General features: G+C 36.0%; 2 pseudogenes; both read right to left on the minus strand.

Annotated features, from left to right (window-relative positions):
- Positions 1-5,739, minus strand: part of LOC145247832 (uncharacterized) — a 45,330-nt pseudogene extending 39,591 nt beyond the window's left edge.
- Positions 5,740-6,989: 1,250 nt separating this feature from the next.
- On the minus strand, positions 6,990-7,108 carry LOC145248389 (5S ribosomal RNA; annotated as a pseudogene).
- Positions 7,109-14,441: the final 7,333 nt, after the last annotated feature.

Here is a 14,441-nt window from a genome sequence, read left to right on the forward strand (position 1 = left end):
AAAGTATATTTGTGTGAAATTAAAAAAAAATGCTCTGCAGAGCCATTTTGGAGTCCATAAGGATCAAACTCACAGACATGCACAACGTGCTCTTTTAGACTCTAGTCTATTACTCTCTCTCTCTCTCTCTCTCTCTATATATATATATATATATATATATATATATATATATAAAGAGAGAGAGAGAGAGAGAGAGAGAGAGAGAGAGATTCACAATGTGAGAAAGTCTATTAACTAAAACAGATCAAGCAAACCGCGGCGAAATCCGACTATGGATGGATCTACTTCATCTCGAACAAAGGATATTGTTATCAAACCAAGCTATAACACAAGCCGATGTCTTACAAGTAGGAATTTTATACTCACCGAGACGATGCCGTCAAACATCTATATATTATAGAAAGTAATATACCATAGTCTTAAATAGCAAAGCCTCGGTTAAATATATATAAAGGTGCTGTGCTCAGAGTATTGCAGATATGTGATAAACTCAATAGAGCTATATTAATAGAAAGGGTGCAAAATAATTGTGAAATTATTAATCAAGTTTTCATAGGAGGAAACATAACACAATCAAATTTATATGTACGATCGTTTCGGAAACGATATCCTTTTATTCATTCTATATTTACAAATAAAACCATCGAGAAATAAAGTAAAATATTTCTGAATATCGTCTCCTCATCAGCATAAATAAGGGGGGGTTAAGATTGGGAAAGACGCTATGGTACATATTAATTTGATTTTGTTATGTTTCCCCCTTATAAAAACTTGATTAATAATTTCACAATTATTAATCTTTCACTCTTTATATATATATATATATATATATATATATATATATATATATATATATATATATATATATATATATATATATATATATATATCAACAGCTGTTTGGACTTCCGTCTGTGTAACATGTTTTCATAGTTAGTTAAAATGGCGGGAGCTTCAACATCGTTCGTAGCTGATAAGAAAAAATGCCAAAATAGAAAACAAACAGCCGCCATTTTCTTTTTATTCTTATTTTTCTTGACAGATTCACATTAAATAGATTCTTTAAAAATAATAACTCTCACAGTGTTTTTTTTGTGTTTTTTTTGTAGCAGGGTGAGGGGCTTCTTGGTAGGGGGCAACGAATTTTTTGGTTTCGATTTACGCGATGGTATGTTTTGGCTTGTTTGTGAATAACCGCACAGATCGTGTGTTTCCTTTGACCGAATAACAGTCTGCTTCAGAAATGATTAGAACATAAACAAATGACGCATGTGAGGCGAATAGGTAAGAAACGCTTGTCTTGCCGTCGATTTCTGCTATGAAAGATTCGGTTGAATTTTACACTTTCAATACGTTAACTACGAAACGTTGGGCGAATGTTGTGGAATCTAGACAACGGAAATTAGTTCTTATCTCGAATTCAATCTAATTTTTTGAAAAGTACAGAAAATGTTTATGATGTACATACCCGTCACGAAACGAAAATATAATATTCCAAACATTTCGCGGCCCTGTTGGTGGGGCATTAGAATACGCCGACTGCCCCCTGCAGAGGGTAAAAGTCCCTCAATGGGGATCCTGGATATGACCTTAAACTATATCCAGTGGTGAGGCCCCAGCTTGTGGGCTTTGGGGAGTGTTGAGCCACTCTTTAATTACCATTGCTCCCAGGTTCACTCTGATCCGGAGTGGTAGTACCTGTTAGGGTCCCAACTATGGGTTAAATAGAAACCGACGTGAAAACAACAAATATATTCTATTAAAAAATTTTTTCTTCAAAATCTTTGGATTCGGCATTAAATAACCCGAAAAGGGTTGATATGCCGTAAAACAAAAACAACCAACAACCAACCAAACATATTGCAATTTCAACAAGTATTTTCTATGCATATTAAAAATACATTTCTTTACGATTTTAGCAAATTTTAATAGTAAGTTGTAACCATTATTGCATGGCTGATTTTGATCTCGACAGTCCGAATTGAGTTATCTCTCCCTTATTTATTAAACGTGATATATAAAAATAAAATAATGTCTCGTTTCGTCATGAAATTTGATTTGCTTAGTTAAAAAATGTACAATTTACGTGATTTTTGGAATATGACATTTTCGTCCCGTGAGGCTACATACATCATAAAGATTTTTCTGGGTTTTTTATTAACTAGGTTAAATCCTGGAGTTGCACCAGGACATTTATTAATTTTGTTTGTTTTGCCTCTTTTCACATTTTCGTTTTTAACAATCGCACAGGACATTTACGTCTCTAATTTTCTTTCTAATACAGTATCAGTATAGAGTTTGAATACTGAAAAAGATTTCAACTGATGGATCCTCTCCCTCCCCCTAAAAGTACTCTCACCATTATTTCTGGATATGCTAGGGTCCATAAAAAATCAAAGCAGAAGTTAAATAGTGTTACATCTTCATATTAAAAAAATAACTTCGATATATGTCCTTCTATCTCCCTCCCTCTCTCTCTCTCTCTCCCTCTCTCTCTATCTCTCTCTGTATTTCTCTCTCCATCCGTCGCTCTATTCTGCACTATTTCCTCTCCTCCATTAACCCCTTATCTTTAACACTCTATGCTTCTCCGCCCAGCCTATTCCTCTCTCTGGTGTTGATTTTTATTTATAATTTAGAAAGAAAATAGTCTAATTAATTTACTATGTCCATTTTAAATGAGATATTGTATTGTTAGGTTTATTACTCCTGGACAACTCAGAGTAGAACAAAACAATGATATTCTTGATCCCAGATAATTTCGTTCCTTTACCCCACCCACCTTCACAATAATATGAAGAGCAATTATGTTGAGAAGGAAAATAGTACTAAAAATGTAAATGCAGTACTGCAATTTATATTTATCTTTCCAGAACAACTTGGGTAACATTTCGTAAGTGGCGACTCGTCATTGTAAGAAATGAAAACTTCTTAAACATTTCAAATTAGAATATTAAGCAGTTTAGTTAGTATTTTCTTAATTTTAGTAGATTACGTAATTCGCAGAAATTAGAACATTGAGTGACGCTAGGTAGCCCTGCTAGCTATAGTTCATATTAAGTATATTATATATGTAGATAATATCTTTATACGTATAAGTGCTACCAGATCAGTCTGTCTAAAGATACTGGCTTCATGACCTAAAATACATCAAGCGTTAATATTATTGTTTTGTTTTTTGTTTTGTTTTTTTGTTTTTTGTCTTTGCCAAACTCAATAAGTGTTCACAAAGTCAAAAACAAAAACAATTAACCTCTACAAAAAAAAAGAAAAATATGGAAAATCATTTAAAAATGTAAAACTTTTTTAAATGACTAGGTTCGTCATTAAATAACCCGAAAACGGTTGACATGTCGTAAAATAAACAACTAACCTGAATGACATATATAAATATTTAAAGATATAAAGAACATTAAGTATAAAAAACTTTCACCAAAATTACCGGATTCTGCATTAAATAGCCGAAAAGTGTTTGTATGCCATCATACAAAACAAATAAACCAAACACACGGATATTTGAAGATATAAAATAATATTAAAACATAAAATCTATTGACCAAAATAATCTAAATAAGTCGAAAAATGTTGATATGCCATAAAACAACCAAACCAAACGTTATACTTAAGGAAGCATTACATTAATTAAAGACAGCCTCTACAACCAACAATATTCAATTATACTCACGAAATAAATGTAAACAGCAAAAATGTCTTCGTAAAATATACTAATGCAATTTAGTTAATACAACTTTATCAACTAAACCTACAAACTACTACTAATAAAAATGCACGCATCATTAATTTTGAGAGCGAATGTCTCTACATGTATAACATATGTCATATAATTAGATATAATTACTCTAATGTAATGTAATTAAAATCTCTTTCACCGAGTTAAACGTAATTCTTCTTATTAAATAGTATATAAGGCACTAACCGAAATTAAACTCACTCCTAATTTTCCTAATCATATAATAGTTAAACATTAAAAACATATATTATGTGTGTGACAGAGCGCGGGTGAACATATGGCAGCAGTAGCAACAGCCAACGTATGCAAATATCAAATACTATGATATTTCTATTTAGGGTAGCTCTGGAGTTACTTAGAAATATTTCTATGATTTCTCTTTAACTTCTTTTAACTTCAAGAGTGCTCTCTTAAATGTGTCGACAAAGTGTTCGGCTTGGCCATTTGATTGTGGCTGTAAAGGTTGAAAATCTGATATACTGAACACGGTTTTGTTTACAGAAGTCAGCAACTTCTGCTGAGGTAAATGCAGTACCATTATCAGAAACTAAGATTTCAGGACGCCCAATCTGCTGAAAATTTCTTATAATTTCTTTTCAGTTTCATTTGTCGTACTATGGTTCATGTGGAAGACTTCTGGACACTTACTATAAGTACCAACCAATATTAAGTAATTTTGTCTATTAATTGGTCTTGTAAAGTCCGTGTGTTGTCGTGACAAACGAGTTTCTTGGGTAGGCAATGCATGTGATGCTCTGTACAGAGGAGATTTCGCAACTAGTTGACATTTGGCACAACTTTTTATAAGTTTCTCTAACTTCCTATCCATGTTTGGCCAATACACATATCACGTGACAAGGCTTTCATCCGATTAATTTCCTAATGGCCATAGTGATGGGAAGAAATGACTTTGGATAATGCATTTGCTAATTTTGCTGCCTCTTTGGTACTTTATAGAGAAGCCATAATCTAAAAGCGGTTTGCTGTATGAAGTGGAATTCTTTCTTGGAATCAAAAATACTTATTAAGGGTTTGTGGTCTGTGATCAGAGAAAAATGCCTGGCATATAGCATTTTGTAACATTTCCTTACCGCGTAGATAATTGCGAGGGCTTCTTTCTCAATTTGGCTATACTTTCGTTCAGTAAGCGCCAACGACTTTGATGCATGTACAATGGCTTTTCCGTTTCCATCAGGAAAAATATGTGATATTAATCTTCTGACTCCATAGTTCCGTAATCCGTAATAACAATGTCTAATGATGGATTGTAGTGTGGTAGCAATAAATCAGAACTAAAAAAGTGTTTTGATTTTCTCAAATGATTTTTTACATATGTTTGACCAGTTATATTCGGTATCTTTTTGTAAAAGATTATTCAGAGGCTCCCGTAACTTATGCAGTTCATGTAAGAAGGAACCATGACTTACAAGGCCCAGAAAGGATCGTAGTGTTGCAATATCCTTTGGAGCTGTCATGTGCTTTACTGCCTGAATATTACCCGAATCTGGTTGTGAGCCATTTGTATCAAATATGAATCCAAGGTATTTCACAGAAGTTTGGAAGAATTTGCATTTGTCTTGTCAAGTGAAATTCATATTGTTGAATTCGATCCATCATGGAAGTAAGACAATGCAGACGTTCCTCTCGTAATGTGCCTGTAACAATAATATCATTAATGTAAGCGGAAACTCTTGGCCACCCTGTGAGCATTGCATCCATAGTTTGTTGGAATATTCTTGGAGGTGACTTGACTCCAAATGGAAGGTAGTTAAATTGAAATAATTCTTTATGGGTGTTAATAGTGAGAAGATTTTTGAATCTTCATCAACTTTCATTTGTAGATATGCATTCAGTTTTTCAAATCACGTTCCACCGTTGGGTTTTGAGAACAGATTCTCCGGTACGGGTAGTGGATATTGCTGTGTTTCTAGTCTGCCATTTAACCCTATGCTGAAATTCGCACATAGGCGTACTTTGCCGTAATCCATCTTCACAATGACAATAGGTGCTGCCCAGGATGAGTAAAGTGTAGTTTGAATTCTTGTTGTAGACGATCCTATTCTTTTTCTACTGTAGTTAAAGCATATGGTACCGGGCACTTTGGTCTGAAGACTGGTTTAGCATCTGCCTTCAGTTTTAAAGTCGCTTTTAGAATAACATTCAATATCTTCTTGAAAAACATCAATGAACTTTGATTTAATTTTGTACTTAAAATGTGTTTCAGCATCTGTTGCAGCATCTGTTGCAGCATTAATCTTGAAAGAATTGAAAATTGACTTTAGGAAAACATTGCAAAAATCAAGCTCTTCAGTTCCAATCAAGGATTTCTCCACCAATTTGATGTTGTTTGAAACCGATGGACTTTGTTGTTGCACCATTATTGTGTCTGGTTTTAGATTTATGAGTCGTTGACATTCTGTGGTTAAGAATTTGTACCGTCATTTCTTTGTCGTTTTGAACCATAGACAGTAGACGTGTGCGTGTGTCGGCATCTGCTGGAGATTGTAAAACTGTGATGAAAATAAGGAATTTGAATTGATCCCCTGTCAGCGATTTCAGCCGAAAATTTTCGCATGACAGATTAACAATTCCAGCATATTTGACGTTTGTAACATTTTTCTTTAATTTTAAACAATTGTAGCAGATATTAAATAAAGATGCTGACTCACCAAAAATATCTGATAACGGTTCTATCGTTTCATCAAATGTGAAATCTCCTGTTTTTTCTTGTTTTTGTTTTGTTTTGTTTTTTTTCGGTAGGATGAAATTTGAATATTTTTCATGTTCTTCTGAGCCCAGCCTTCGAATTAGTAAACGTAATCTCCATGCATCGTTTTGAGCCTTTAAAAATTCTTCTTGCTGGTTTCGCAATAAATTTTTCAATAAATTTGAACACGTTACGATTTTTTCTTTTCGTTTATGTACAATTTTTCCCCCTTTTGTTTGCTAAAAATGTTTTTGTTTGTTTGTTTGTTTGTTTTTTTGTTGTTTATTTGTATGTGTTTACAAAAAAAATTATTGTGGAAAAAGTTTTTTTCCGTGTGTTTACAAAAAATGTGTGCGTGCGTGTGCAGTCAGCACCAGCCCTATTCAGGGTTTAACCGGCTTCCTCCGAAGGAGAAAGTTTCATGGGAGCATGAAATTCACAAGCGGTCCCCAGTCACATGTATATCCCCGACAGGGGAGATAACGGCGTTAGGTTTTTGCAACTTTTTGCAGGGAGATGTCGACGTCCTCCTACATACAGCACCTGGACTTCCCAAATTGGTCACCCATTTTAGTAATGACCAGGCTCAACGTTGCTTAACTTCTGTGATCTGACGGGAATCGGTGTGTCAACGTGATTATGCCGTATACAAAACAAAAAATATTGTGGAAAAAGTATCTTTTTTTCTTTCTCGTGTGTCCACAAAAAAATATTAAGCAAAAGGGTTTTTTTTCCGTTTGTGCAGAACAGAATTCTCCGACGCAGTTTTTTTTTATTATTTATGTTAGATTATCACCATGGGTTTTTTTTTTGTTGTTTTTTTTGTTTGTTTTTTGTTTGTTTGTTTGTTTGTTTTTTGTTTGTTTCTTTAAATCTGGTATTTAATTCAAAATAAAGTTTTCATTGCTTTCCCATGTTTAAGTCACAAATATTATTTTAGTTGGAGTGTCACAATTACATTCTAAATATTATTTTTATTGCTTTATTAACGCATTCTACGAATATACATTTTTATTACTGTATTGCCATTAGAATAACTGTGTGTGCACGTGTGTGTGTGTGTGTGTGTGTGTGTGTGTGTGTGTGTGTGTGTGTGTGTGTGTGTGTGTGTGTGTGTGTGTGCCTTTGCGATGAGTTGTAATCAAATATGGATTGTGTGTATATCGTTTTCTCGTTTAGAAATATATTTGCTGCGGTATTAATCATCAAACATTCTGTGACGCCATTTTGTCTCTTCTAATCAACAAAACAGCAACGTTCTTCTTCTTTTTAATTTGAAGAGACTCAATACTAGGTTGATGGACGTAAGGCTGTATGGGGCGGCCGCTTTTTACAATCAGCACAATTTGATACAAAAAAGATAATATGTTTATGCATTGCCTTGAAAGATTATATTTTATACGCATACATAATATATATATATGTGTGTGTGTGTGTGTGTGTGTGTGTGTGTGTGTGTGTGTGTGTGTGTGTGTGTGTGTGTGTGTGTGTGTGTAATTATGTGTGTATGTCCGCGTGTAAATCTAGATTGAACTTGCCTTCTATTGATTAGCGTCTACGTACTGTCTGTGCGATAATATTGTTGGACCAAAAGGGATTGCTGTCAAACTTGCAATTTAATTAGCGAAAAGCTAAATCAAGTTGGAGCTAAAAGAATTGTTTTTCTCATCATGTGAATAGGAAATTCAGTTGACAAGCGCGCAAGCTTGCTTAAGGTCAGTGGACAGCGACGATTGACATTTTTCCCAGACTTTGGGAAAACTGGAGTATATTTCATTTTGGGAAGGAGCAGATACGATATAATAATTTGTGATAATTAGAGAGAGAAAACAGACGATAAAGTAGTTTGACACAGTGAGGGGTATAACCTACCACTACTGAGACAGCTGAGAGAGAGTTAGCCCGGAGAGGACCGGGTAGCGCCAGTTTCCTTCGATGAATTCTCGCCACAATATAATTAGCTGCATTTTATAACCAAGAGACTCGATTTCTTTTCACCCGCTAAAATCACATCACTAATAGACAAATCCCTGATTTAGGCTTGGGTTCGCCACACAAAACTCGCCCAGAATTTCAAAAAATACTTTTACTAGAAATTGCATTTCAAAAAGGTTTTTTTCTACACAAAAGCAATATTGTAACTCATACACAGAATACTTATTTTCTTTACAAAAAAGAACAACCGTCAAATTGTTATTTATTTTTTATGCTTGAAGGTCATCTCTGTTCTTCAGTGGTACAACTTTTACGATCAATGGCGGACGATTCCCCTCTTGATCTTTGATAACGTTGGAAGAGTGGTAATCTGACGAAACAAGGCCCTTTAACAATCGCGGTCAATAAGAGCAGCGACCTTTCTGCGAGCAAGTACCAAATAGACAAGCATAACCCGGGATCAATCAAAATAAGTTATCAGGAGGTGTAAGGGGTAAATTTTGATGGCGCTATGACCAGGATATCACATCTTATGGTCACGAAAGGAGCAATAATATTACGTCTGGGCGTGCGAGGGTAGTAAGAGGAAAAGAAAGTTTTATGCTTACTGTGTTGTGTCTGTATTTCATGCATGTATATGTGGGATAAGTAAGCCCTACCACCTTATAAGGGCTGCGGGGGAAAGGTTGATGCCTCTTGGCCGGCGATAATGACATATTTAGCAAAGTCTTACTCAATCTCCACGATAGCTACGATATTGTGAAAAGTTCACTTTTAGCTATCCAAATATACCCCATCTTATTTCGCTTCAAACAATGTAATATCTAGTTGGTCTTATATCCCCGATGAGACGTACTAACATCGAAACGCTGGTTAACTCGCATAAGCTGTTTTAATGTTTATATATTTTTACAGGGTGACCAAAAAAAACAGGCCCAAACTCTAAGTAGGCCCCGTTTCTTAGTGTTTTGTCCGAATGAAATGAAACTTTGGTCATAACTAGTTTATTATATTCAAAACACCACATCAAAACTAGGGTTTTTGGCCTTTTTTCTCCGTTCTACAGCATATGTTCTAGATGGCCTCCATTTAGCTTTTGTTTTTTTTGGGGGGGGTCACACTGTATTATTATAAAACTTCAAATTCTGCTTTGTATTGAGCACCTTTGAAAAAAAGATTGGTTTTAATTTCATTTCATCTATATATTTAAACTTAATGGTTTTGATCCAGAATTTTTCCTTTATCAAAATAAATAAAGGAAAAAAAAAACATGGTCGGAAAAATACCGATTTAGCGGCAACTCGGTATATAGCACGGTATATTATGTACGGCTTAATCAAGTTGACCCACCGGTTCCCGCTGGATCACCGAAGTTAAGCAACGTTGAACCTGGTCAGTACAAAATGAGTGACCATTTGGGACTTCGATGTGCTCTATGTGCTCTTCGCTTGTCTCGGCATTGTTTCCAGTCGTCCTGGAATTTTCCTTGCCACTGGACTCAGTGCCGATTCAGGAGAAGTGTGGTTGGAGATGGCGCAGCCCTTGCCTCACAATTACACGCGCAGCTGCCCCTACAAGCGATTGGGCACGTTTGAAAAAAGATTGGCTTTAATTTCATTTCATCTATATATTTAAACTTAATGGTTTTGATCCACAATTCTTCCTTTGTCAAAATAAATAAAGGAAAATCTGTATGATGTACGTATCCGTAACGTTTAGTTCTTTTAGTTGCTGATTACATAATTTGCCTTTGCAAATTTATTCTATAAAATCTAAGCCTAACATTAATTCAATGTTTCTGTTTCTCAATTTCCCCCTTCCTTCAGTGAATTTATTGCAATGTTCAACGCCATCCGTCATTTAAGTTGAAACTTCCATCGTTGTCAGCATGCTTCTCTTACTTGTAATAACAAATTTGATGCGTCATGATAGCGAGTGGAATCGGGGTGAGGGGAGGGAGAAGCGGGTAAGTCTAGCGTAATCTAATCTTAAGCATTTTAATGATGAAATTAATATTCTGCAACCAGACTATTGCTGAGCCTTACTGGCTTGCCAATTGTGCCAACTCATAAACAGAGGGTTATGGTTATGTTAGGATTAACATATAAGACAATCATGAAAACATCTGGCCGAAACCAGATTTGCAAAAAAAAAAAAAAAACAGGCGCTGATATTCGTCAAATACGTCCATTTATTCTGTGCGGTTTAAATGGCATAGCAAACGGGTCTAACAGACCAATGAAAATTCAATTTCAAACTTTCAAACTTATAGATCAATGAAAATGTTATTTTCAAACTTACGCCTTACAGAAGAATGAAAATGTTATGTTTAAATTTACGCCTTCCCTATGCTTCCGTTCAGTCTTGAAAGACAAAGGATACCCCTTAGGGCAGTAGCGCGTGTAATTGTGAGGCAAGAGTTGCGCAATCTCCAACCACGTCTCTCCTGAATCGGCACTGTTTGAGACCAGTGGCAAGGAGAAGACCAGGGCGATTGGAAACAATGCCGAGATAAGCGGAGAGCACATACAGCACCTGAAAGTCCCAAATGGCCACCCAATTAGTACTGACCAGGTTCAACTTTGCTTAACTTCGGTGATCCAGCGGGAACTGGTGTGTCAACGTGATTATGCCGTATTTACGCCTTACAGACCAATGAAAATGTCATTTCAAATTTACGCCTTACAGACCAATAAAAATGACATTTCAAACTTACGCCTTACAGACTGGTTATACTTGTTAGTATTTAGCAAGGAAGCAGAACTGAACGATAGAGTGAGCGTGATAGCGACTATTTACGAGAGCGCCCCGCCGGTAACAGTTACATCCAGACCTAGGGAGGCGGAGGTGAATATTATATGTGTTACTATAACACCCTCTCTGTTTAGTTATATGTGTATATCTATTGTCTGTGTGCATTTCTTGTATGCTTTGGCTTTGATTTATATAGAGGGTGATGTTAGTTCTGCTCGATTTTATTTGGAGAGTAAGCTATATTTGTTTTTGTCTAGTATAGGTCCGGTGTTGTTGGGTTTGGTGGTTTGGTTTCCAACACTAATTTCCATTTGATCAATTCGTGGTCTGTATGATGACAGACTCAGGGATATCAAAGTAAACCTTTTTATCACCGGAATTGGTATGTTGCACAAATAGGTGCGATTATGACGGAGTCTAGTTCCATTGGATGTCTCCATTATGTAGCTTCTAGACCTTCCGTCATTCTCGACAACGGTTCAAAGGTGTCATGTGTTGTCAAATTTATTTCATACGTGTACACACTGACCTGATTTCATTATAGTATTATGGGTTTTTATGCTTGCTGATCTATCACGTAACTTCCACTGTCTGTAGTTTTTGGGTGTTTTTATATGTCTTGGGGCTGCCGTTGAATTTCTGTGGGTCCATGCATATTCGGAGACTCCGTCTTTCTTCGTGCTGTATGCCAAACTGGAGCACCACTCTGTGTGTGTGTGTGTGTGTGTGTGTGTGTGTGTGTGTGTGTGTGTGTGTGTGTGTGTGTGTGTGTGTGTGTGTTTTAAACTGTATATGGCACATCTTCTCCAAAGATCCCTTTAATTTTCTCCTTCACTTTGTCTTTTAAGCGAATGCTGCATTTGCGTTACTATAACACAGACCAATAAAATGCCGTTTCAAAAGTTCGCCTTACAAACCAATAAAAATGTCATTTGAAACTTACGTTTTACAGACTAATGAAATGCCATTTAAGACTTACGCCTTACTGACCAATGAAAATGTCATTTCAAACTTACGCGTTACAGTGCAAAAAAAAATCATATCATGATGTTATTCATCATTCAGATGCGATTCCATTAATCTTCATTTCTGAGTAACTTTTGTCATAATAAGTGTTATTTCTTTGGTAAACAAAATCGATTTCCAGTGTTGTACAGGAAGATAAAGTATTCAAATCATCATCATCATCACGCAGGACTTCATAGATGAAGATGACTAGTCATGACTTAATCCTACGGTGTTGTAGCATTCCCCAAAAGTAGTGCATGGGTAGTTACCAGGATGATTGCCTTTGGTAATGTTTTTTGTTCAGGCCTTGCCTTAATTTCTGCCCACTAATCTCTTTGTGCCCATTTTCCAATTCTTCATACAATAGGATTTTTGGGATGCCATTCCATTCTGGCCACATGTCCAGTCCATCAAAATTGTGTGGTCGCGAGTACGGCTTCTGTGTTGTCCATATTTGTTCTGTTGAATACTTCAACATCTGAATAAATCAGATGTAATCGTCGTTATTATCGCTGACATAGCAATCTTGTGCGAATGTGGATTGGTTTACTCTCATACAAGGTTTCCTGTGGCGGAAAGGTCCATATTGGAATTCTTAAGGCACGCATAGATTGGTTAGATTGGTTTTGGTTCCTACTCCTCGTTTAAGTTTTGTGGAGTGTTAAAAAAAAAGTGAAAATCCAATCATTATTCCCTTACGGGGGGGGGTCACGTGAGCTAATTTCTATAAAATCAAATGATTAGGGTTCCCTATTTTTATTCTTTATCATTGCTAAAGTCGACGTTGATAGACTGTCTTACCATGCAAGCCCATTAAAGTGGGTTAAACTATTCTTTATCTTTTGACAGAAGAGCCAACAACGGCAAGGGTTAGAAGCGCGCGCACTTATTAACGGAAAACGGCTTCACACATAAAATAAGTTGACATACTGGTTCTCAGTATGCTTTAATCAATGTTCAACCTGGTCAGTTCCAAATGGTAGGAGTAGTGTGTGAGAGAATAGAGAAACCGTCCTGCGAAAACTCGCCAGAAGCGCCTATGGCCAGGATATGCATGCTACTGAGGACTGATCGTGAATTTGATATTCCGTAGTAACTTCTTCCTTGAATGCAGGTAGTTGACTCAACCCGCTCAAGAATGATTTAGCAAGAAAAAAGACCAAGCGTTTTCCGTGACGGCACGAGTTAGAAAGCTCTCCTTTCGCATATTTACCTTTTACCTTTCGTATATAATTCTTTATTATTTGCCAAAGTAAAATTGTTCAGTTAATGCGCGATTTTTTGTTTGTTTGTTTCTGAATTTGAATAAATTTAGCGGATAAAGTACTAGTTGAGTTGATTTAAAAAATGAAGCTCTTCTGGAGATTTAAGATTAAATCTTCAGTGCGGGCCCCACTAAGAATACAATTGCGAATTACTTAAGGCTCCTGCCCAGTTATGGCTGACAGAACGAGAGCATGCTAACCCTTGTGTGTTAGATTAATTAAATTGCCGTTTGAAATTCCTGGATGCGATAGAAAGATTTCCGAGTTCCACAGAAAACGTCCCGATTTCGACAAGATACTCCTGAACAAAATACGAAGTTCCATCGGCTGAAACGTTGTGAAAACAACACTCAAAATGAGAACAGTAGTTCGAATAATCCAAATAATTCATTATACGCACGGTTGTTATTCCCTTTCTAACCAAAAGCTGTCGCTCTGATCCAACATTTTGCCTTAATCCTTTTTGTCAAAAATCCACATCAAACCTGTAAGTTGCAGCTAAGACGAGCGTTCAATAAGTAATGCTTCTGACTCAATTCTAGGTATCTGATCTAGCCGGAAGTTAGCATGTGCAATGATTCCTATCTCTCTTGGTCATGTAGCAATAGTAGTTTCTGATTTACATGTTTTTTAACTGGGTAAGGTGTGAAATTGAAATTGTCGAGTTTCGTGCATTGGTCTGATTTGCAATAACCCGTGGCGTAGCGAATACAGTACTTGGTTAATACACGTTTTATATTATTTTATATTATTTGAAATGGCGCATACCGCCAGAGACCTTTGATGAAATTAAAGAAACGTATAGTAATGATGCCCTTTTTATATGAACTTGCAACAGGTTTGTATCGTGAATTCAAACATGGCAAGAAATCCAAAACTCTGTAGAAACAGTTCCCTCTTTTTACCATTGATGGGGAATTTTTCAGTCAATTTGAGGCGGCAATTTTAGAAGATCATGCATGACTATTCACCAAATTGCTCAAGAAGTCGAAATTAGTACAGGTTCTGTGGAAACTATCAT

Source organism: Euprymna scolopes, chromosome 26, assembly GCF_053919585.1.
Source record: "Euprymna scolopes isolate OS-2025 chromosome 26, ASM5391958v1, whole genome shotgun sequence".
Lineage (NCBI taxonomy): Eukaryota > Metazoa > Mollusca > Cephalopoda > Sepiida > Sepiolidae > Euprymna > Euprymna scolopes.